Source organism: Corapipo altera, unplaced genomic scaffold, assembly GCF_003945725.1.
Source record: "Corapipo altera isolate COAL_440 unplaced genomic scaffold, ASM394572v1 178, whole genome shotgun sequence".
Taxonomy (NCBI): Eukaryota; Metazoa; Chordata; class Aves; order Passeriformes; family Pipridae; genus Corapipo; species Corapipo altera.
The window spans coordinates 1,448,266-1,474,672 of record NW_020884983.1 but is presented as its reverse complement, the minus strand read 5'-3'; the positions used below and the strand labels follow the sequence as shown (position 1 = coordinate 1,474,672).

Below are 26,407 nucleotides of genomic sequence, written 5' to 3'. Positions count from 1 at the left end.
TTTAAAGTCCCTTCCAACCCAAACCAGTCTGTGATTCTACGAAGTATAAATCAAATTTTTTTTAAAGATAACCACTTCCTACATTCTGCTGCTGCACAGTGACAAATATAATATATGCCAGATACATTTACACTACATATTTCACAGCAGGAAAAATAACCGACGCAGAGATCTTACTCCACCAGTGTACTGGAAAAAGAAATTATTTACCTTTCAGTTTGCAGAGATTTATGAACAGCTTTTCCCCTCAAACAACATGTTCGTCCTTTGGCATATGCAGGACACCTTTGTGAGATCAGCACCTGGAATTTATAGAATGGTTCATGTTAAATGCGCGTGTGCGCATTTCCAGTTTAGCTTCCCCTAAAAATACAAAAAAGTCACATGGTTATGGTAAAGATAAAAGATTTTAGGGACTGAGTAATGGCCTGTAAGCTGTGCTAGAGACTGGAAGAGCCAGAATATGACAGGGATCTTCACTGCATGCTGAGTAAGGATCATCTGGATCAACTGGTGAGCATCTGGCGGGGCTGGAATCAATTACATCTGCACAACCACGCACAGCTTAGAATATTTACTGATCCTTCCTCCTGAACCCCTGTTACTACTCAGTTTGTGCATGTGACTTCTGTTACAGGACAGTCACAACATCAAGAGAAAAGCAGACAATGTGCTTCAATAATAAACGTTGATGCTGGCACATGCCATGGAAACCAGAGAGCTAATCAGAGGACAACTTAAGGCTCCACATATTGAACACAGCCAAGCAAGAGATGGGAAAAGGGGCTGTTGGATTCTGAAAGCAGTTCTGATTTATGGAATAGTTACTGCTCTGATCGACAACGGCTATTAAACATCTTTAGCTGCACTAGGAAAGCGTGTCCCTATCCATCAGGAAAACGCAATGTGCACATATCCAATATCTGTGGTCTTATCAATCTTCTCCCTGCAACTGGCTCCACCTGTTGAAGCTGCAAACAAGGTCAGCATCTCCTAATTGGAGCATCAAAGCACGGCTGAACTTCTGATTTGTCTTGAGAGCTGTGAAACTCAGTTTGTGCAGATTTTAAAGCTAATGTAGGTATTTACCTTCCAATGATTTCCAAGAAAGGCAACTACTGTAGCAGGGCAGAGACCCTGTCATGGATCAAAACACACCAATCTAGAAGCTTCACATAAAACAGAATAAAATGAGTTTGGTTTCCAGTTTACTGCCTGAGGCAAAAAAGCGAGAACACACATAAAAGAAGAGAAAGTATAAGGAATAATGAGACAATAAAACCTGATATAAAGGTAGATTAACAGCCCACTGGCCTTTCTGCTCTGGGCTGCATAGAAGGACATAGTTTTAAAACAGAGGCTTAAATAAAAAGGTATTTTTGTGGCATTTACAGAGGGCTGGCATGGGAGAAAGCTCCTTTCTGTTGACACTACACTGTGCTAGCAACCCACATGTGTGCAAGCCACACAAACACCTTGCAAGGAAAACAAAATGAGGTACAGAGGTGTAGGTCTGAAACTCGAGTGCAGAGAGAGAGAGAGAGAGAGAGAAATCAAATCCATGTTTGCAAAGAAATCTGGGAAGAGGTAAGATGCAGAACGTGCACGGAGAGAATGTCACTGTGCACATTAGAAATATGATTAAGAAAGACCACAACCCCCGCCCCCAGAATTACAGACATCCATGCAGAATGGAATCTCCAGCTGGAAATAGGATTGATGACACTGAAAATCTGACCAGTGAAAAAAAGGGAATGATGAAGAACTAGTTATGAGATTTGGTTAAGAAAAAGCAACTAGAAACTTCAAGGTTTCAAATGAATTCAAGGGGCAGATGTCAGTGTAGGACGGAATCACAGAGGGGAACACAAAACTGCAAATGACTGGTAGAACTTCCTACTTCTAAAAATCTGGCCATTACTAGACTAAGAAACACTAACTAAACCTAAAGAAACACCAGTTATTTAGTCAATGAGAGATTTCACCCTTTATTCTGCCAGCATTCCAGTTCTCCTGTTTGTAACAGACATACTAAGTTAATTCATCAATGACTAAATGAGTTCAGTTAGTTCACGGCATGTAATTAATTAATTCTCCTCTGTTAACAGGCACATCCTAATGTCACTTTGTACTATTTTGCAAATTCAATTTAATTTATTAGACACAATAAGAAAAAGGGAATTTGAAGGCAGAAAACAAAACTGCAGCAAAGACAGATGCAAAACCTACGGAGATAATGCACAACATAAATACCATCTGGCAGCAAGGTCCCTTCCATGCCCAGCAGGGATGACTGTTCTGCATTAACTGTTTTGTGCTTACAACAGGTTTGGGATGATGGGTACAGGAATGTGGCAGCTGCCAGCCCGTGGTGGTGTCCCCACAACCATTTCCCTGCAGCTGGACTGAGTTCTCAACTTGTACTCCCCCCTTTCAGACCCTCACAAATAGTTTCATCAAGAAATTCTTTTTTCACAGAACTACTTTAGATTTCTTTGTGGTTTTAACAGTGGCCAAGGAAATTCACTCAAGATTATCCCCGTAATTCCTACTGTAGCCAATGTGAAGGTTAAAAGGATTAAACAGTTGAAGTGATGACTGGGATAATAAAGTATGTGCTATGTAACGCCAGCTGCACAGGCCTTGACAGAGTGAAGTCTAAGAAAAGACAGAAGAGGAAAGTCTTCAAACACAAAACCTGACAATCGCTTGAACGCGGTGCGTACATACACCTGGCATTCCAAAATCCAGCTGTAAAGCAGGAGCAGGGAGAGGAGCTCAGATAGGTGTGGGATGGTGGTGTCAGGCAGCACATGCACCAGTGCAAAGGTGGGAGCAGCACCACGTTAGGTTGGATCTGCCTGTCAGACGCACCAACTCCTTCAGCAGCTTCCTTTCGGCACAGAGAGAAAACAGCAGAGACGCTCCCTCAGCCAAGGCAGGAAATCAGTTGAACCATGATAATGTGAATGGACTACAATTAAACCCTCATTACCAGAGAAACTAAGGTAGGTTTCCATCAATTACAAGTCATCGTTGTGTAGCACACACAGGACAGGAGCTTTGGGAAGGCCAGTCCTGCTGCTGAAGAAGGCAGTGAGACACAGCTGTCCCTCAGATGGCTGCCTGAGAAGCATCTCTTTGCCATGAGACTGGGAGGCTGCAGGCATCATCCCTGTGGCCTGCCTTGGTTCTGCCCAAATTTTGGTGGCATTTAGGTGCCCGAAGTCCAGACTGATAAAACTCTCTACTCAGTAGCTGCTGGGGCATCAGCACGTGCCATATCAGAGCCCGGTATTTCCTGCACAGTTGAAGGCGCCCCACCTGGAGCAAGGGAACCTGCCTCTCACTGAGACTCTGCTGCAATCTATTTAGGCAAAAAGCAGTCTGAACACCACAAAGTCCCCTGAAAGAGCCTAAAATCCACCACAATCCATGCCAACACCAGAGAACAAGGCTGCACAGGAGCGCTGGTGCTCACTGTCTTCACTGGACACAGAAGTACCCACATGGAAAGCAGGAGAGCCCCTTTCTACGCCTTCTCAGCCTTCAGCTTCACACTACCCTGGAAAACTGGAGCACCACAGATCCAAGATGTGAGGCTGAACATCTCTCTGCACCGGCTGTGCAGCTCCTGAGCCTCCCTGTGCTCCCTTGCCACACACACATACTCTCTCAGAGTGACTGATGCCCAAATCTTGGTCTAATGCGTCCCAAGCAAGTTCCCTCTGGAGTGTCTCCCTCTCTGCAGACTATTTTGATTCCAAAATTCCACGACATCCACACTCCTGCCATCTTCATAATACCGCAAGAGTCCCCCCAGCTTTTTCAAGTCTCATTCTGTTCCATTCTGGTGGAAACTGAGCTCTGCCCTGTCATCCAACATTTTTTCACAGCACATGTAGGAAGTATTTCCTAATTCTGGCTCAAGCAGTTGGGCTCCACACCCAAGGGCAAAAATCCAGCACAGAGGCATAAACTGGGCAACTCTGTGCTTCAGAAAAATTTAAAAACCAGCTCAGTACTGGATATTTTTAAAGAAGGTGTATATTGCATGTACAGGGGGACAGAGCTGAGCATCATTTTGATCTGAAGCTTAAAATACACAACCTTTCCAGGGCTACTTCTGTATTTCCATGGAAAACTGGTAATATTCTTGAAACAAATGAGTAATTAAGAGAGTTTTTAAAGGGCTTACAAGGATAGCAACACAGAGAGAAGAGAAAACTGACTGGGACTACTCCACAGCACTTCAGCAAGACAAGGAATGACTATGATTATGTTTGAGGTACTGTAATTTAGGAGAAACTGTAGCAGAACTGTTACAGCAGCTTGCTAATTCTATTACTAATCCTTACATCACACTTTCCAGACTCCTTACGGATTTCCCTCCTAACAGCCTCTGCTTTATCAGAGTTTTTTTGGCAAAAGAAATTACAGTAACTTATGCTACGAGTGAGTAATTGTGTCAGGGGGTTGGTAAAGAATATTCACTTGCATTTCCAGACTGGAGCAGACCTCTGCTTACTGTGCTCTCTACACCATCAATCTGAAACAGCCTTCACCCTGCCTTCAGGGCCATGAAAGTTGTATCAGGTTTCCAGTTAAGGTGAGGATAACGTGTATCCGGTATGAATATGACAGGATAGGCTAAAACACCTAAAAATAACTGAAGTCAACACGCAAACTGCACTCTACAGATCTGTAAAACACTGTACAGATCTAAAAAATAGTACAGACTCAAAGCAAGAAGTCAGACCATAAGAATACAGATTATGAAACTGTGAAAATTCATTTAAAGTTGTATAATTAAGCCCACACAACAAATACTTCTTTTTCTTCTCTTAAATATATCTCCCTCACTTCACATGTCAATATTACTAATAAACTGCCTTGTATCATTGCCCATGGCTCCAAAGCCCTTTCTTTAAACACCCCAGTCCCAGATATTTTCAGATGTAAAGGAATGGAGGGGGAGGATTGGCGACAATGCCCCAGTTGAACTTGTATTTTTTCTCCCCAAATCCATGCTACTGCATCCTAAAAGAGAGATGGTTGAGCATATCTGCTGCATCACTTCTCTGAATCCCTGCCAGCACTATCTGCTCTCTGAAATCCCCTGTGGAGATTTCCAACACACCGTGAGCCCTGCACAGCTCCGCCTCTGACCCTTCCTGTTTGGGACTCCTGAGCAATGGGCTTTATCTCATTAATTCAGTGTTTTTTAGGAAACTACTTTTTCCTGCCAGTTTTTAAACCCAGAGGAATTTTCTAGATGTGCAGTGACAGTGCATGAGTAATAGCTCCCTCATTAAACTACCAGGGAGTCATAAAACAAAACAAATTGTTCAGCTTCCCAGTGTTTTTCCGATTTGCTTTCCCTTTCCAAGCCCTGTAGTGTTCACAAACATCCAAACTATCTAAGTGACGTCATTTCTAGTCAGAACCCTTAAAGGAAACAACACATCCTTTGCCTGTTGCTCAATACTCTGCTATTCCTGCAAGTCATTTATTTGTGCCCCAGAGTAGTTTCAAGTCATTTTATTTTTTTAAATCAAGACCCAGCTGTGCCCACACGAAACATATACCTCCAAAATCTGACATCAAAAACTCGTCTGGCACGAGAGAAGGAGATGTGTCACGTTTGCTGCTGCTGGTAACAGGTTCTTTATCCCATTCTGAAACCTGGGAGTTGCAACTATACAACATATGGAACAGTGATTCGAGGACTACTCTGAACAGCCACAATTTCTACAGTGCTTTGTGAGAACAAGAGACAAGACCTCACTCTCCTGTGTTTCTGTTCAGGATGAAGAACAAGATACCAGAACAAGACACCAAACTCAGCCCTGGGAGGTGAACATGTTTGACAATATTTATATTTAATATATAATTTGGTAAGACTACAGGAGTGGTAACATAACTATCATGATTTTCAGAACAATCCTTTAAGATGCACATGTAATTTTCATGCTACAGATAGCAAAGGAAGGACTCGGTAAAGTCAAAGGTGACCTGAGTTCAGTGTTTTTACTGAAGAATGTGGTTTACTTCAGGAAAACTTCCCTTCCTTTTGCCTGAACAAATTGTGGGAGCCACAGAATGAAAACCATTTCAGACAGCCTGAACATCTCACACAACTGAGATTTTAATTCCATCTTTTAATGAGCAGCAGAAAGCAAAGGAATGAGATAAACTGGGAGCTCCAGACCACAGTTCCCAACACATTTGGCAGTGGTGAAGAGACCCATCACATGTACCAAGCTCACTGACCTTGCAGATTTCTCCATGACTAGAAAACCAACCAGCTGGATGCTTATTCCCTTTTAGATGGAACTGCTGGTACCTTGTGTTCAGTCTATCTCCAAGTCAATGGTTTTGATGCTGAGGAAAAATCTGCAGCTTTAAATACCCATCTGAGACAGACAGAAGAGTGATTAAAGTCAGGGAGAAACTGCTTGAGCAAAACGTGAGCAGAGACCCCAGCCCAGAGCCTCAGGGATGTTCAAGAGCCTCACTGCTAATGATTTCACTATGAGTTAGGTATTCAAACACCCCTAAGGACACAGGCTGTCAGAATTTGCCTCTTTACACTGATTTATAATTGGCAACAAAGGTGGGAACAACTTGCCAGCTTTGCTTGTCAGATCATCCTTACGACAGTGTGTGGAGGTACCGATGAGAAAGGGGGATTTCGTCAGGACTGAAATACATTGCAGACACCGTGGCAGATGGCACTGGGTGAACTGAAATGGAATTGAAAAGTTCAGAGTATTTTAGAGAAGGTTCATTTAAGATGAAACGAGGTAACAGCTTAAGAAATACAGAATAGTGAAGAGAGACAAAAACGTACTCCTCTTCATCCTTCTTCTGACGTGTGGAGAAGCTCAATGAACCAAAATGATTGTAAATATTTTGGCATTTACACTGTGGCCATAATTAAACACTGGCTTGTCCTGATACATTGGCACCTGCACAGACATGCAGCCCCCACTATCCTGCATGGTCTGCAGTCCAAAGGGTGAGGAAATCTCTCGTGGCATCTGTTTAAATGCAAAGCATAGGTGAAGGAGGGACTTCACAAGAACATGCCGAACCCAAGACTGGCAAAGGGTTAAGAAATTAAGTCTCTGGATGGATAATCTAAACATACAAGATTATTGGATTAATTAGTATGAAAGAGAAAGAATAAACCCCTGAATCTTCAGCTGTCCTCTATGAAGAGTCCATCACCTCTCCCTAAAGTCTTTGGTACTGGTGCTGTTAGAGATGTTACTGGAATGGGCATATCACAGGTCTGAGACTCTGCTGATCCCCTGCTCCTGAGCCACAACTTAGCTCTGCAGTTCAACGTTTCAGAGACAAGCCTGCTACTGAGGCAGAGTTTGGACAGCATTCCCAAAGCCACAGGGCCCATCAGGCCTGCGGATAACTCCTCATTAAAAGAAGCAACAAGAAACAAAACCCCAACCTCTTTTCCAGGCAGTGAATGACACCAGCATGAGACTGACAACTTTCAGGATGAGGTCACCTCCGTTTCCCTTCAGAAATGAAGCTGGCAAGTACAATTAACAATAATTAAAAACTCCTTTCACAAAGGGACACTACACTTTTATTATCTCTGTTGAAGCCCAATCAAAAGCATCACAATGGGCTTGTTGATTTTTTTTTAAACCAAGACATGATAAAAGACAGAAAGAAACTGGCAATTAAGAACAGAAACCCTATTTTCTTAGGTGCCGTAGTATTTTGGCTCAAAATACACATTATCCCCTACTTCCCTAGAAGAATAACTCAGTACTTACATAGTTAGCTATGGCAAAACATAACCAAAAATTCTAATTTAGAAAGAAAAAGCAGCTTAATGAGTAAATAAAAGTAGTCATGACACTGAAACTTACATGGGAAGTGCAAGCAACAAGCTGTTATCACATTCATGAAAAGTTACTGGCTTTGGGTATAATGATTTTCTTCTGCACAGAGTTTGAGCTGCAAAAATACATTAAGTTCCTTTGTATACCAATTTACTATTAAAAAAGAAAAAAATATATCAGAGCCAAACCCCATCCATGCATTCTGCTGCAATAATAATTTTATAAACCCTTTAAAATGTCTTTATTTCTGTTGTGGACATTAAAGGTCTCACTGCTCTTTATCAGGGAAGATACTTTGCTATTGGTGCCTCTCCCCAGAACTGCCAGATCAGATTTACCAGCAGAGCTTTAAGGTGCAGATTAAACCTTGGCAACTGGCTCTCACCCAGAAACTCGAGTGCTTAAATCACTCCTAAGTGTGATTACTTTTGAAAGATTTAGTGTTATAACCCCGAAGTGACCCTGCTGCTGTGCAGTGCACGCTACGCTCCCAAGTACTCTGAGCGGCATCGGGCACACGGGTCCTGCTCTCCCACGAGCTCGGGTGAGTGATTTTCCCAGTATGGTGTCAATTTTAGGACAGAAGGGAGTGAGACATGAGGGGGTTAAGTGGGAAGCATGCAGGAATGGAGGGTGAGCCGTGCAGCACGTGGTTTGGCAGCAGGAAGCCCACCTGCCCCCAGAGCTATGCCCGCCGGACGAGGAGCGGTGCCAGCCCACAGCCCGGAATAGCGGCGGGGCCGGCAGAAGGGAAGGAAATGCACAGTCTTAAGCAAGAGGTTGCCTCAGTTTGAACACATCAGCAGTTGAAGGTTGAAGGTTTACCAAGGGCCCGAGTCCACAAATCCCCACTGGTATCAGGGTTGTGACTCTAAAGGTCAAGGACCGTGGACCAAGGAAGGATGATGTGGCACAATCCCTTCATTCTGTCACTGCCACTTCACAGACAAGCCCTGAGAGTAAACAGGGAAGTCACGTGGCATCCATAGTGTCATGTAGCGACTTCCTGAGTGTCACCCGGGCTTAGAACATCGCCTGCAACATCCCTCATGCCACAGAGTGTCTGCAAAAATGGGAACCTCTAAGCACCTCCTATCGCCAACACCCATCTCATCTCTGCCATCCTCCGTGACTCAGGAATCCGTTTCTGGATGCTGCCGCGCATTTCCCACTTCCTTTCCCTGCAGTGCACATAACAGAAACGAAGCTGAGTGCTGACACAGTAAGTAGATTGATTGCAGTATTTTGCTTTTTGGACTGAGTCCCAATTTCAGTCTGATCTGGTTCTCAGATAGGAGGTTATACATTGTCACGGCGTTTGTAAGAGCGGTTGCTACACTGATTCCAGGAGATAGGCGAGGCTCTGCATCTGCATATCAGAAAGGCTGATCGTGCACGCTGCAGATGCATCAAATTTTCTCAGAATAATAAACTGGAGACACAGTGAAAACAATATGGAAATCATTTGATGGGCCTCTTCCAAACACGCTGATATAAATACAGGTCAAATTTGCAAAGAGTGTTCAAATTCACATCGTTATGTTTTGAAAGCAATTTGAAAAGCAAAGATCTTAGAGAACAAGCCTGGGAGACAGTAGATTTGGATTGGTTTGTCCTATTACTACACCACTGACCGTGGACCATGCCAGGGAAAAACTCAACTTTCCATCAACTACTCAAATAATAGGTAAAATTTTCCCAGTGCTTGGCATCCAGAAGATGTCACTGCAAGCTGGAATTAAGCACACAGGTACTGTCTGCTGCCTGGTACGTTGAAGATCATGTCTTTTAAAGATAGTTATACATTTAAAATAGAGATTCATTAATCGCAAGTAGCTCAGAAGCTCATTTTCCTACATACTGTAAACCCAACAATTCACTGTCCCTTTTCTTTAACACTGTTTTATTACTTCAATTCAAGAAAGAATGCAGCCTTGCTAACACACAACTTCTGACAGGAATTCACACCTATGATATCACCATGATTTGTTCTGCACATATTTTAGACCAAAAACCCTACAGCTTCCAGACATCTCCAGAAGGACAGGAGGAAGAAGGTCTTCAGACCCCTCACTATGTGTCAGTTGCTCAGCATTTCTTCCAGTAAATGAACCATAACCTCTTTAAGCAGACAAACTGCCTATCACAAATATATTGGTTCTACCAGACTGAACAAGACAGATAAACAGTGAAAACTTATTTCTGGTGATAAATAACAAGCTGCTTTGAACTTTTTTTTTCAGACCAGAACTGCAAATTAAGAAGTCCATGCATAGCCTCCACCACAAAGGGCAGTAACATGTAAAAAGGGTGCTGTGAACTTTAATACAAAGGTGTGTGACGTATATTCCAGACTAGAACCATTAGAAAAATGTTATTACACACACATATTTTTAATATTAGGCAAATGAGACATCTTGGATGCAGCCCCGGTCTTAGGGCAGCGATCACAACTGAAATGCATGGTTGATTGTAGGGAAAAAATTAAAAAATATTCAGACAAAACCACAGAATCACAAGGGATGGGTGATGTATTTTTTACCACCCTCCTTGCCCTTCCCCCTTGCAACATTTTAAATGGTTTCAGTATGTTAAAAAAAAAAAAAAAAACAACAACAAAACACCAAAAAACACACACACACACACAAAATCTTACTTCTTGAAGCTCTCTGGTTGTTTTCCTACAGTCACTATCTCAGCATCACAAAGCCAATACAGTCATGAACTGCTGCTTTCTGGTTTACTGAGATCAAGGGAGTGGTTCCCTTCACTTTCTCTTGAGCAACAAACAGACAACCTCTGGGTATTGAAAGTATTACAAGATGGTATCTCCAGAGTTAAAATCTATTTTGTCACAGCAGGAAACAAGATAATATGTACAGACTTCAGGCAGATCCTGTAACAGCCTTCCAGGACCTGAAAGGGCTTCAAGAGAGCTACAGAAGGACTTTGGACAAAGGGGCTGGAGTGAAAGGACAAGGGGGAAACGGCCTTAAGCTGAAGGAGGGTAGAATTAAGATGAGATATTAGGAAGAAACTCTTTACTATAAGGGTAGTGAGGCCCTGGCACAGGTTGCCCAGAGGAGCTGTGGCTGCCTCATCCCTGGAAGTGTTCAAGGCCAGGGTGGATGGGGTTCTGAGCAACCTGGGATAGTGAAAGGTGTCCCTGCCCCTGGCAGGGGGTTGGGAATTGATGATATTTGAGGTCCCTTCCAACCCAGAGCATTCTATGATTCCATGCCTTCAGCCAGCCTATATCAATGTTGTGTTTAAAACAGGAGCTGAAGGGTTCAGAGCTCTCCGGGGTACAATTAAGTGAAACAAGCCAAGGCAAAGGGATGTATTTCTCATCAACACATCTTTAATCATGTTGTTCAAAACTTTCTCTGTAGCATCTAAAATAAACTGCTCTCTTGTGCAATCCTAACCCTTGAAAAAGTTAGTAACCTCCAATCCTGTAGTAGCTTCCTGCACCTTCCCCTACAGGTAATAAAGGATTAGAGGGATCAGAATTGAAATGTTTAATAAATTTTGGGGTTTTTCTGCTCGGTGAGAAGCTCATTTCTTATTCTTAACATGAAAGGAGTGGCTGTGTTAGAGGGGGGGGGGAAAAAAAAGGAAAGAAAAACAACATAATGAAAAGGAAGCACACACCCATATGGAAAAAAATGGCCAAAGACGAAGCAAACTTACTGCAAATGCTGCGAAACTGTGTCACTGACAAAAACAAACTATTAATTAACCAGACGGAAACTTCAAGGTTTTCATTCCTGTGTACTCTCAGAATCTGTCCACACTTCCATGGAGGTCTCATGCTGCTCTTATCATTGTTGTGATAAGTTTTAGAATAAAGTGTAAGAGTAAACAAACTTCTTAGATAGGACTGCAATTGTAAATATTCTACCCGTGTCCCTGCAAACCCACAGATGGCAACTGAGAGCAGAGTTTTTGACACAGCAGTTACAATTCCTGCAGTTCCCAAAGCACAGACAAAGTACGTGTAAACACTACCAGGATCTCTGCTTATGTAAGGAATGCAAATCTGGGGCTTTGACAGATCTACAACCCAACAGGTTTGTATTAAACATACCCACACGTTCCTCTGGATTTTTTTGTGCACAGTTACTACAGCACTTGAACATCAGCAAGGGATTTGCTCCGTTTTAATGGTAAGAAACACCTGCCTAAGTACAGCAAATTGTTTCTGGATTTGTCTTGTATAAAAAAATAAAAGAAGAGTAAACACTGACTACTGCCCGAGTTGGCTTGGCTGCAGTTCCAAGTTTTATGGGAAATTTAGTTTGCAACAGGTGACCACCTGATGAGGAAGATTCCACAAAGATGCCGCAAGGGTTGGAGCACCCCTTCTATAAGGAAAGGCCAAAACAGATGGGGGTGTTCAGCCTGGGGAAGAGAAGGTTCTGGGGAGACCTTAGAGCCTAAAGGGGCTCCAAGAGAGCTGCAGAGGAACTTTGGACAAAGGCATGGAATGACAGCACAAGGAGGAATAGCTTTACACTCAAAGATGTTAAGTGTGTTTCAGGTATAAGGAAGAAATACTTTATTGTTGGGGTGGTGAGGCACCTTACCTGGCTACTGATGAAAACATGAAGGGATTGGTCTCTAGTAGCACTTTCCAGAACAACACAGCATTTTAAGTTATTCATTACTAAATAAACATCTTTCTGGCAGCTAAGGTAAGGCCTGTCACTTCCTGCAGCCATTCACCTCGATTTGGGCTTCAAAAGGACCCGCTCTATTACAATAAATATTGAAAACCTACCTTGCACAACTTAACGAAACTTAACAGGAGAGCAGAGCCCTTACCTTAAAGATCAGCCTGACTGTACCTGGCTACCGAGAGGTCACAGCTGGGGCTGTAATTGCCATAGTAATTACAAACAGGTTTGGATTAGTCATGGTGAACTATGTCCAGCCTTAGAGAAGTTATAGTAAAAGTTCCTAATAAAAGCCTCGTCAGTCAGGGCCTGATAATGATTTAAAGTTACTTTACCTTCCCACCTCATTCACTAAAATGAAAGGAACTTCAAGTTTGGGACATGTCTTTATGCTGATGCATTGCAGATTTGTAATTCCAGCATAACCCTAATCTTTGTTCCTTTTATCTATTGGGTAACTCTTTCCTCCTGCAGCTCTTGGGTCATTTCAGCTCCTGGGAATGCCTGCTACAAACTGCAATGATCCAGACAGACTAAAAGTCTCTGCTGTGCTTCACCTGCCTTCTCTGTGACTTTGTTATAGCCAAAAAAACCTTCAAATAATAATGGTGGTCTTATACATTTCTGGAGGAACAGCAGCAGAATGCAGCCAGCTGACCAAGGTGAGGATTACTGTTTACTGCATGCCCAGACACAGCAGAGTTCAGGTAGAGTAAATCATGTGCCATCCAAACCAGCTCAAAAGCAAGAGGTGTGGAGGGTCTGTGTGCTCACCTGCACACCCCACAGTCCCTGTGGCAGTGCTGGCTGTTCCTCCCTCTGCATGTCTCGAGGAGGGTGGTTGTTCCCAGTCTTTCAGGTATCCTCAGAGAGCCAGCCCATAGCACTACTCCAACTTTTCACTACATACCTACCCATGTACTCACCCCCTCCTACCTCCTCTCTCACTTGCCAGTCTAATTACCCGCCCACTCACACTTTCCCTTACTCACTCCGTAACCCACCCATTTATTTACATGTTTCTCATTCATCTCCCTGTTTGGTTACACAACCTGAGCCTCAAACACCTTCAAATCCACTCACCAAGAGTAACTTTGCCTCCCATGATCCGCCCGTCGTCACCTTTCTCATCAACATCCCCACCCTGCATCCAGCTTCCCAGAGTCTGAGGGAAGGACAGCTTACTGCTCCATGTTCCCCACGTCCATGAGGTCAAGTTCTCCATGCCAAATCTCTGCTAACTCTCTCCTGCCATCCCTTCTGGATGAGCCAAATGTTTTCTTCCAACACAGTGAGGATGGATGGCTGGGAGAGGGACTGGGCAGAGCACGTGCTGGCCCTGCCTCTCCCAGATCCAGATGTGCCGTGTGTGTCTCCAGCAGGCACCCAACACACACACATCCTGCAAAAACTCTGTTTTTGAAGGCTTCCAACCCAAGCCCCTCATCCTCTGGGATACTCTGAAAGGAAGAACAGAGGTAATCCTTCCAGAACTAGTGGAAAGCTGGAGTAAAGGTGCTGGATCATGACTAGAGGGCAGCTCCAAAGGGACTGGTTCAGCGTGGCAACACGCCAGCTCACACTAACCACCCTATCTCTCTCTCTCAGGGGGTGACAGCAAAAAAAAAAAGCTCCTTTGTCCTTTTTATAGCCACTGAGTGTTTGTTTGGAGGGGATACTGATCTGGCTTTTAGTGGCCCAGACTTTTGAGACAGCCGTGCTTGGGCACTCGAAGCTTCTGGTAGTGAAGACCAAGCCCTGAGGAAGAAACAACAAACAAGCAAAACCCCAAATCCCACAGAAACAAATAAAACTATAAAAAGAAACAATAGTTACGGAGTGGAGAATGTGAATGGAAAGCTGGGATGGGGGGCTGGGGAAGACTCCAGTAACTACACTGCAACTTCCACTATTTCTGTCACTAATAGAAAACTGATTTTTTCAGTGTCCCTGTAATGCCCTCTGCAGACTTGCCTGCACGCATCGCTTCCCCGCAGTTTAAATGCCGCAATGGAGCTGAAAAACACTTAAATTATATCTCCTCCATATAAAAACATTTCCATTTCCAATTCAAATTGGCCTTTTCAGGTAATTTTCAACAATTTCTCAAATGACACCAGAACAGACAACTCTTATACTACAATAAAATACGCGTCTGAGAAATCATACTATTAGCAGTTCAGTTTAAAACCTATCTTCAATCAGTAGAATTTTCCCAAATCCTGAAAAACTGAACATGAAGCACTTAAGATAAGTGATACGTTTAATATTCAAGAGCACATAATACTATTCCACTCATATTTACGGGCTGCTAACACCACACAGAGAATTAGTGAGAGATGAGAACGCAGACTTGAAATAATACGGTGAAATAAAGAAATGGAAAAATTTAGGGCAAATATTAGGCAAAGAGAAATCTCGCCATCAACCTTTGTGGAAAAGATTCCAGAAGATCAAAGTGGAAGGCCAAGTTCTTAGAGTATCTCTAACCATAAACTGCAGGGAGAATAAAACCACCCAAAACCACGCAGCAGAAAACGTGTACTGGCAAGACGATGGTCTGGATGATCTAATGCACTTTCCATCTCTAACATCTCTGATTCTGTAATTCCGTAGGAGCTCTTAACAGAGGGCTGGCCAAATTCTGCAGCAACTCAATCATCTGATTAGTGTGTGGTAATCAAAGTGTTCAATTGAAAGCAGGCCCTCGTAGCTGGGTGTTGTAGCCAGCGGTGCCAGCAGAGAGCCTGATGTGACTGGAAGCCGTGCAGTAATAATGACAGGGTTGTGGGGAGCTCTCCTAAACAGGCAAAACAGAATTTAAGTAATTAAAGAGACAATCATCATCTTTCCTGCAAAATGCCCGGGGTGAACTTTTGACAGCGGATTTGATAATGCAGAGTTCAACTCTGTCAATTTATGCATGCAAATAACTTCGCTCGTACGTGCGAGCGAGCGCTGGGGTGGTTGGATCTGTATTATACGGCATTTTTAACTATTTACTCTTGATTTGCGTGCTGAGAAAATCTCCCCTTAGGGTAAAATGCCAGATTGTTCCTCAGATCATGTGCTTTGTCTGCTATTTTCAAGTTGTTAGGTAAGCACACATGCGGAGGGAAGAAAGCGCAGAGGGGCATACGGCACGAGCACACCTCTGACGTCCAAAGCACGTTGTATGAGAAAAACAGACTGTAACAATAACAAGTTGGAAAATAAAGATTGAGAGAGAAATGCAAAAGAAGAGAAAAAACTCCAAAGCAGAGGAGCAGAAAGCAGAGGCATGTAGGAATATAATCCTCTCCAACATGCTGAACTGTCCTGTGCCTGCTGGAAGCTGACTGCCTGAACCATCGCTGCCCTGAAACCTACTGCAGGGTTTGGGTGTGGTTTTGCCTTTTTTTTTTTTTCCCCAGCCAATGGAAATTCTACCCTGACTCTGAGTAGGTGTGATCTGTGGGATTATAAACAAAGGCAAATTTGGGGGAAAGTATGAGCAGAAGAACAGTTTGTGATGCTGTCTGGAAAAGTGACAGTTTGATAAATGCCACAAGCCTATCAGGTTCTATTAAGTTTATTTCTATACCATTTATTTACATCAGTAAGATTTAAGGTTTAGACTGGACATTAGGGAGAAATTTTTGATTGTGAGGGTAGGGAGGCCCTGGTACAGGCTGCACAGACAGGCTGTGGTTGCCCCATTCCTGGAAGGGTTCAAGGCCAGGTTGGATGGGGCTCTGAGCAACCTGGTCTAGGGGAAGGTGTCCCTGCCCATGGAAGGGGAGTTGGGGATTAGATGGTCTTTAAGGTCCCTCCCAATCCAAACCATTCTGGGATTTTATGATCTATGACTGGAAACTTCAATAAGGGATGGACTCCTCTTTGCACCCACACAATGTTATTGACACTGTTCTTAGGTACTTTGACTCTGAACAGAAAACAGAAACGAAAAGGAGTGCATGGACTACTCATGTTCTAAAATCCAGATACCAAAGGAAAACAGGAAAGACTTAAAAATCAACAGATTGCTTGTTTTGGAGAGCAAAGTTAAATCAGCTCTTCCTTGAGCTCCACTGTGATGAAGAGAAAGGGGAGGTGAGGTTTCCTGAACAGGCTGAACTGAACTTCACGCAGGTGTCACTGAAAGTGACAGTCTCACCTCCTCCTTCGCTTCTGGCCATGAGTTCCTGCTACCTCCCCATCAGCACTAGCAGCCAAGCCATGAGATGGAGCAGTTCTCATTTCTCAAAAGAAAAGAAACAGAAGAAAAATCTCTTTTTTCCAACCAGATCAGCAAAGCTGAGCTGGCTCACCCCAAGGCCACGTGGGCATCAGCGGTGACCAAGGAAGAAGCAGACTCTGAAACCACATGTGAAACCTGCAGAGCAGGTACACTCTGCTCACACTAAAATATCAACGGCAAAACGACATCCAGCAACCACTGCAACCTAAAAAACATGTCCACAAAAGACAATATTGTCACCTTTAAACGGTAATCCAGTGGATAAGAGGTCACCTGGGAAGCTGGGTACTTTTCCCAGGGCTGGGCACTTTTCCTCCCGCAGATCCCACCTCCTACAAAGTCCTTGGACCAGCAGACTTGAAGCAGAGCTTGGGCTGAGGCTGCTTTCTGCCCTCCCCCTGGAGCCAGGCCAGCTCACAGAGGAATTCAAAACTCACAAAGCCATAATGAGAAAGCCCTGGAGGGCAAGTATGACTCCATGGGAAAGAGACTCCCAGGAGAAGGGGTAGAGACCTATATTCTGGTCCCTTCTCCAGGAACTGCTCATGCCTACTGCACTGAAGATGAGATAAAATGTATACACAGCTCCTTTTATACTAAATCTTCAAAAATACATCCTATGAGCTATGTAAACACACCTAAGAGCCAGTGAGAGCTTTGCCCTAACAGGAGAGCAGCATATTCCTACCTGTATTCTTGGAAGTATTTTTATATTTGGTGGATAAAAGCAAATCAAAGAGCAGAGCTGAGATCTTCCCAGTTATGACTCACTTCTGCCAACCTCATGTTTTGGCAACAGAACTGCACATACACTCTCACCTGAGCCTGTAATAACAGGTCATACAGGGAATTTCTGTAGCTGCCTGGGTTCTTAAAGATACAATTCAGGTGCCCAAACTCGGTTAGAAGTGAAAACTGCCTGCCAATGTCCATTTACTGCATCAGGGAATCCTTAAAGTCCCAGCATGGGATGGGCAGCACTGCCCAGAGGTGTCCCAGTTTGGCAGCAGACACATATCCAGTTCTGGATGCCCCATCCCTGGAAGTGTTCAAGGCCAGGTGGGATGGAGCTCTGAGCAACCTGGTCTAGTGGAAGGTGTCCTTGCCCATGGCAGGGTGTTGGAACTGGATGAGCTTTAAGGTCCCTTCCAACCAAAACCACTCTGTGATTCTCTGATTACCATCCCAGCGGAGCGATGGAAGAGGAAGCGCTCCTCACTCCTCTCTTCCAGGTCCAATTTTGAGCTCACCATTTCCTACACAAACTTCAGCTGCAAGCTCTGCACTTGGATAGCTACGGGCCATAAAAAAAAAACTGAAAAAATTTACAAAACAAACAACTGCCTGTGAACTTCCACACGGGAATCCCTCAGACATGAGTACAAGTCAACACTAACAAAACACTGCTCAGAACCAACACATCAAGGACTGTGTTGGTTTAGTACAAAACATCACACAACAAACCTGTGCATCCAATTTTGGACTGTGTTAAGTTTTTATTTATACAAAATTTATGGCTCGTGTTCCAAAAGTTGTTATTTATAATAAAGACTTTTTGTTGTTGTTATTGATTTTTGTTTGTTTGTCTTGTTTTTTTTAAAAAAAAAATCAAGACTTTCACTAACTAATGTAAGAAGCAATATTCTGCTTCTGCAACAAAATGCTGTTAAAGTTACCTCCATGTGCTGCCTTTTTTTTTTTGGCTCAAGATAATAACAAAAGGCATGGAAAAATGTCACCTTCACAACATATAATTTAGTCTAGTTCAATAATACTAGGTGCTATTTTAAAAACAAATAAATGGAGATACTGTATGTTTGTCCATATTCTACAATTCTATGCAAAAAAAAAAAAAAATCTGGTTTCAAACTATGATTTTTTCAATTATTTTGGGTGCAAACCACCCCTGTGCACTGTATCAATGGCAACAGCCCATTCCCCAAAACAGGTGATTTTCAAGAGCAGCAGTTTCCCTGTCCCACAGGTGGACACAACAATGAGATGAAGATCTAAGACTCCTCCTCCTCAAACAGGTCCTGCCTGGGATTTCTCAGCACATGAAACTGCTCCACTGTGAGCCTGAGGAAATCTGATCCACTGCTTCAGTACAGGTTTAACAGTTAACAATTTAGGGGCAATAAAAATTTGCAACTTCCTTTCTTTTCATCTGAAGTGATAAGAAAACAATGATTTTTTTTTTTTGGCTTTAAAAAAAAAAAAATATCCCTCCTGAGAACATTCTGATAAGGTTACGGTTAAATAAATGATTTTCAGGAGATATGCAGTTAATTCACAAAAATACTTGGCAAAAATGTATCTTCGAATATGTAATTCATATAACGTTCTCCTCTATTTGTTTAATTCAAGTAAAATATTTTCCTCCACCCTTTCCTTTTCATAGGCTTTTCACACCCACATAACAACCAAGTGACTCTTCCCTGACCCGGCCTCCCACGCCTTTTGGTACAACTGCTCCCTGGCTCTTGAGCTCTTCTCCCAAGATCCAAAGGAAGCACTTAAGGAAAGGAAAGGAAACCCAGTACAATGCTAAACCTTCCTTTTTTTTTTTTTTTTTTTTTTAATTAAACCATTGGGTTTATTTGCCATTCCACAGGGATGTGTGCTGAACGGCCTTCTCTGCTCCTGTTTTGGAAAACAGGGAAAAAACATCCATGAGTGCCTCACCACAGCTGCCACCCCAACTGGGTTTGGGGAGGGAAGACATCCTGGTGTCACCCACCCAGGGAGTAACAGCAGCAGTGGATTCTTCCCTTCACGGAGGATGGTCAGGACACAGCACCAGCAAGTCCTACCGCTGGTGTTTGGAGAACCCATCACAGAGCACAATAAATTCAATAATCACTATTCTGCTTTCCCCATTTTCTAATGATCTCTGCATTCTAAACAATGTTCTGGTAATCCAAGAGCTACAATATCCCCTATCAGCATCCTCTCCAAAGGGAAAACACAGTAACAGTGCTGGTAAAGCACTAAAGGGAAGTTAAATATCACTCCCCTCATTCCACTGATAACTAAAAATAAATAATGACCTGCCCAAGAAACTCCCCCTCCAAAAAATTCCTCCCAAATACAGCGACAGAATCGACAGCAGATTCAGGGACCAAGACTTCCAGAACCAGCTCCGTCAGCCAACATGATTCCTTCCAGCCAATAGTATGTTAATGATTTAGGGTTTTTTTGAGAAACCACTAATTGATATCTTTTTTTCTTGGCATTTGCAGAGCCACTTAAAAATAACATCGTTTCTATTCTAGGCATATCTTAGGAAAAGTATCATTAGATTTAATTCCAGGGATGAACATCTGATTTTCATGTAAAATTCAACAAGACTGAAGCCTTGTTGATTCAGTGTAACAGGGAAATTACAGCTCAGCCCTGAGTCCAGGATGATGCACTGGCCCATCCCCTTTGCTCAGGATCAATGTCAGCAGAGGTCTGTAGGCTAAAGGTGGGAGGAAACAGCAGTTTCAAATTGTTTCTGCCACCCTGATGCAAAAAGTTTCCTCCTTCCTCCTAAACCGTGACAGGGCAGCCAGTGCTTTCTGTAAAAGCTGCTCCAGTGAAAAAAATGAACACACCTCTTCCAAGAGCTGCTAAAGAGCTTTCTCTCAATCGCATTTAGCAAGATACCATCTAAGCACTGAAAATAAGCACATAAACTTACCAGTGCATTACTGGGAGAAACATCAGAAATAAAGTTCAGGTGTTGCTCAGCCGTCAGCACCTCAGCTCCTCCCCGGTACCAAATAAATCCCACAGCAGCAGGTACCAGAACTGTCTCTCCTCTGCTCCTCACACCCGAACACTCACAGCCGGGCTCTGAATCTGCCACCAACAAAAGAAACCACAGGAAGACTGCTTCCCTAATGCTTCAGAACTGAGTCAGTGGGTCAACAATTCCTTCGGTTTAGGAGCCAGACCAATTCCTTTAAACACCCCTTTTTCTTTTTTTTTTTCTTTTTTTCCTGATGGAGAAGCCAACTGTCTCCTGCCAGTGGCAGCCCATCTGCTTCCAGAACAGAACCAAGGCACTCCAAACCACCACCTCATTCTGGCACAGGCATCTGTCCTGACGCAACTCCATTTTGTCTCCCACGTCTGGGAAAAGCCATGAGAAATACTTACAATTGAAAGACAGTCGGGAAACTGCTCCGTGTGCACCTTGCACGCCGCCGCCGGCTCGCAGCCCACGTTTCCCAATTCCCATCCCCGGGATGGAGAGGCATGAAGGAGTGCACTCCACGTGATCCCAGACCTATCCCCGGTCTGCCTTGTTCCGTGCGAGCACAGATTATCCTGCGTGTGCATTTCGGGAGCACTGCTTGAACAAAGAGAGAGCTCTGAAGCTGCTATCCCTGTTCCCCATCCATGACTCAAAACGTCTGGTTGGAAACTGGTTTCGTAATAACCCTTTAGTACCACCTACTCACATCACAGAGCGATTCTTGCAGCAAATGCACAGGAAATCACCAACGAGTGCCAATGGAGCTACTATTCCAAGAACTAGCTCTTTCGGTTATTCCTTCATCACTTGGAAACTGAGATGCTTTTACTTTCCTTATTGCACAGGGTATGATTTTTTTATTTTTTTTTTTAAGATGAGCTTTTAGCTATGATCCTGTAAAATACTTTGTTGATAAATCACCAGCTGAACACTTGCCCACTGTATTTTAAGAAAAAAAAAAAAAAAAAAAAAGGATAGAGAAAGAATTTCACAATAGTCATTCCAGAAAATACAGTAACTCCTTTCTGGAAATAACTCATTGGACAAATCAGGCGGGGAGAATTAATTTTTGGAGACAGTTTGCATCCTGCAGAGCACACAAAGACGGTGTCGTCAGCCACGTGCCTTTCTGACCACCAACAGCAGACCCCTGACTCACCCAACCACGAGATGAGTCGCTATGAATGATTTCCTCTTCTTCCACGCTCCCCCGGCGTGCTCTGTGCCACCGGCATATCCTGAGCCTAATCCCGACTTTGATGGAAATTCCAAAACTCATCTGGGAAGGCTGTGGCCACCAGCTAACGATGCTGCCATCTGCTCCCTCCTGCTTTGAGTCACCTGTCAGCAATACAAAAGGAAATTACTCAGCAGCAAGCACGTGGAAGCCTCTGCTACAGCCTCTCGCGTACCCCTTACGGGAATACAACGTTCTGGAGCACTTGGGTCACCCTGAAAGGAAAGTGCTGTGTTCTGCAGCACTCCCATTCAAAAAAGTGAGATCTGGTTTAAAATAAGGGTAAAAATAAATGCCAGGAGTGCAGAGGGAGCGTGTTTCAGCTGGGTTCTCAGTGCCAGCGTCACCGAGGCTGCCATGGAAGGGGGGACAAAAATAAAAGAAGACATTTCACAAACACGAGACCTTCACTGTGCGTGACAAGAAAAATAATTAAAACAACTGAGAGAACTAATCTGTAGCTGCTTAGGAAGTTAACTCTTCGAAGGAAGTGATTAAGAGAACAAAAGCAAAGTGTTATGTTTATCAAACAAGTAAACTTAACCCACAGAGAGGGTTTACTCCTGTGAGTAAAGGCAGAGTACTGTCACAGCCACCCTGCAGGCATCTCTTCACACCAGGCTGGGATCTTAATGATTATTAGCCAATTATTATTTCAAACAAATAAATCTTATAAGAAGAACGAAGCACTGCTTTCCCAAAACACCAAACACTAGCAGAAAGGCAGCCACAATGTCCCATGCCTCTTTACAGAATTCCCTTGAGCTAATGCCTATTTAGGACAAAAACTCACAACTGTTTTCCTGGGAAGACCTGATTAACCACTACAGCATTCACAAATTCAGTCCAGCAACAGACATTTTTTTGTTTCATCACAGATTACGCAGCTCACGAATACAGCCCTCAAGGGCTGCATTGAAACAAGGCTCCCAACTTCTCCCAAAAAATAACCGACAAACACAAGACAGTTACTACACACGACACTCTGAATCTTCAGGAATTTCGCAAAAATTAGTTAATACTAAAGATCTAATTGTCTAACCTGCTTCTGCATGCAGAAAGAGCCAGACCTGGTGCCTCTACAGGGGGGGAGGGAGGCGCTTCTTGTTCCTGTTTCATACTTGACTTTTTTCCTGCGCAGGAGATGATCTAATTATCCAACGTGTCAGTAGATTGCTTCACCCTTTCTCGTGTGTCTCCTTACATTAACATATTTTAACAATTCAGCTCATTAGGAAGGAGGCAAGGAACAAAATGGCAAATTATCCTTAAAAAATCAATCACACAAAGGCAGGAGTCTTTCCATGTTTTGCCCTGTACCTATCCAAAACTCCACCAGAGCACACAACCAACAATGCCGAATGTAAACTGGCAACAAATCTTCCCAAATCCCACATCCTCAGGCTGCTCAGATGGAAATGTACCTGTTTGAGTAACAAACCTGATCGGTGAGCTCTGCAAGGGAGGAATTTTGGGTCCTGCCCATTTAGGAGGCACAGAAACTCCCAAATGCCAGCCCTTTATTGTTCCCAAGCGTGCTGATGCTCAGCTGCAGGAACTGTTGCTGCGAGGGGGCTGATGGATCTCATGTATAATAATTGGGCATGGGTGATGAAAGCAAGCGATCAAACCACATAAGGCTGCTACCCATCGTCTCGAAATGGATCTGAAAAACCCTGAAATCCAAATATAACGTGGACAGCACCCGCATTTGCATACGTAGGATGCCAGCCCAAGTTTCCGAGCCTTTTTATCAAATGCCTTTTTTACAGCAAAGAGCCATTCAACACCCAGCCCTTTCAGCACATAAGGATTTGAGAGACAGTCTTGGGTTTTAAACCTTGCCTTGAATTCATACAACAGGTCTGCTCACAGATTAGCCTGAGCAGGGTCCCCACGGCATACAGTAAAACCACGAGATCTTGGGAAACATTTCTTCAGCAAGTTTTGTGTATAACAGCAGCGCCTATATATAAACCTGTTTACGGCTATTTCCAAAGAAGAGCCTGTTCTGAAGCAGCTCCTTTATTGTGATCGAACACGCTGGATCCATTCCCAGTTTTAGGGCTTATGTAAGGCCTTCAAGGAAACAAGAAACTTATTTTGTACAAGATCATGCCAGTATAGTAGTAGGTGCAACGGAATTATCCTGTTACACATTAAGTTTTACTAATAAAAGAGTTGCACTGCCGTCATAAAGTCAAATGCTGCTTCCCACTAGTACAAACAAATATTTCCTGCCAGGTATGTCCACTTTGTCTAATAAATAACACAGCTTTCTGATTATTCCCGTGGCCTCTGTTAGGAGGGAGCACAGCCCAGCATGTTTGCAGGGATGGATCACTCCAGAATGAGTGAGGATCCTACAGCACAGGTAAGACTACCTCAGGTTTGGTTCCCATGTCCCCATGCAGGCTTCTGCCACTGCCCCAGCAAGATGTGCACTTTCCAGAACCATCAGAGAGTCAAGTCACACCAAACTCAAATTCAACCCTTAGGACTAAAAGCTGGGTATGTGACCAGGTCCTAAAGCTCAAGCTCTTGTATTCAGAATAAAATCAATAAAATGGTAACTGCAGCATCAGGAGCTTCAAAATGAAAACCACTACAAAACCACCAACCAACCTACAAAACCTTCAACTAAACAAAAATGGAATATTGTAATTAACACCTTATAGTGGTCTTCATGCTCTGTTGGTGCAGGGAACCTGCCTGGGCTGAACACATCCATGCCTGACAGGGGCTGCGAGGATAGTGTGGCTCTCTGAGTGGGACAGGCAGTACAGACACAGCCAGTGAGACAAAAACACTCATTTTAGTGTTATTTAGGTGTCTACATCCAAATAAATAAACCTGCACTTCGCACAGCTCTTCATCAATAACATCACGGCTTTTTCCCCTTGGCCATGTCCCATTTTGTGTTACCACACAGAGGTACCTCAAGTACTAAACCAGATGCAAACTAATCTTCCTCTTGCTTAAGATTAAATTATTATAGGACCAACCTTGTAGATACCTCTGCCCAGCCTTTCAGAGGGATCCACAGTCCAGCACTGAGGTTCAGCACAAAGCATTGCACCACAGTTTTCCTTGGGAAAGAGATGCTACTTATCTTTCTGCATCTTCCCTTTGTGAAGTCTCTTACCTGGGAAGCAGGAGACTTATATTCTGTTTTCTCCTCCCATCCCCACAGCCTGGCACTGTGCTGTAATTTTGATACTCCACATTTATGAGGAGCTGAGTGGTGCCCTCTCACCCCCACTTCTGAAACATGCCGCTGCTCACGAAACACATAAAAGATTCAGAATGAGACAATATGCAAGAGCAGCTTGACCCTTACCCTACAGAGAAAAGGTCTTCTCTGGGCATTTGGAAGTCTGGGTTTCGATTTCTTTTCTTAATCCTCTTTCTACGCTTTATCCAAGCTGTGTAAGCAGACTCCAAGTTAGGACAGCATTTAATATTGCCACACTTTTTTCTTCCTGCTTTGCTTACTGGCAATTCTTAGATGTTTAACTCTTCTTGTTCATTCTACAGGCATCTATCTGCCATATTATTTGAAGTTTGTCATCCCAGTGTTGGCAGTTTGTTTTATTTCATCTCATGGGCCTGCACACAAGCTGCATTCACAAATGAATTCTGGAACTGTAGAAGCAAATAAGAATGGCTGAATTCTGACCTGGGCATGGAAAGGATGACGTGAGGGGCACGCGAGGCAGGACGGAACTGTTCTCCTGACTTACTCTGGTAGCTACAACAGATGGATCACATAATCCAATGCAAACAGCAAACAAGTTTCTTGGTAATGAGAGAAAAGGACACAATGACCTCTAGGTAAAAATCCTAGGAACAGCAAGCACACATAAACATCAACCTGAGAAACTTTAATTCTGTGCCAGAGCCTGAACTGAAGATAACAGCAAAGACAAATACCCAAGACAGATTTAACTCAGGCTGTAATTCACTGCATGCAACATGCCAAATTGTGGTACAAACCTCATGCCTTTTAACACTCCTCATTGTAAGACCTATTCTTATCTTGGTGATGAATGTAGGTTTTTAAAAAGATTTTTTTGGAGCCTTTTGCAATTTTAGTGCTCTGTTCTTCAGCGGGGAGGAAGCTGGAAGTACTTCAGGTTATTTGCTGGGGTAGAATATGTCCCAGTATGGATTCACAAACACAGGGCATCTCATGACAGGGCACTGCTGATGAACTGCTGCGTGGCTACAGACAAGTACATTATTGTTACCTCCCTCTCCCCTCCACCCCAAATAAAGGGTGTTTCAATTTAAGATTTATTTTGTTTGCAAAGCTGATTCAGCTCCTGCAACGGGAGGCAGTAAAAGCATGAACTCTGTTTTCTTGGTATGAAGCTACAGACCTCTTAGCATATACTTTAAATAACAGACTAAAAAACTCCCCGTTCCTCCTTCTGATTAAGAAATCCTTGAACAGCTCAGTTCCCCAGCACTCAGAAAACCCGATGGCGTAGCAGGGGCCATAAACACTCATTTTCTGCCCAAAAACACAGGAGCACTTCAGAAATAAAGAGTATTTGGAGGAGGGTGGATTTTTGGGGGGATTTCCTTTATTTTGAGTGCTCTGAGCTCACACCACTAGATGGCACGTTT

General features: G+C 43.4%; 1 long non-coding RNA gene across 3 annotated transcripts in view; it reads right to left on the bottom strand.

Moving 5' to 3' along the window:
• Nucleotides 1–26,407, bottom strand: part of LOC113958007 — a 119,565-nt gene that overhangs the window by 6,638 nt on the left and 86,520 nt on the right. For 2 of the 3 annotated variants that reach the window (XR_003531370.1, XR_003531369.1), the window contains exons 4-5: nucleotides 21,698–21,879; nucleotides 211–302 (exon numbers count right to left, since the gene is read on the bottom strand). This is a non-coding gene — a long non-coding RNA (uncharacterized LOC113958007). The remainder of the gene's footprint in view (nucleotides 1–210; nucleotides 303–21,697; nucleotides 21,880–26,407) is intronic. The other variant, XR_003531371.1, reaches the window with a different exon arrangement.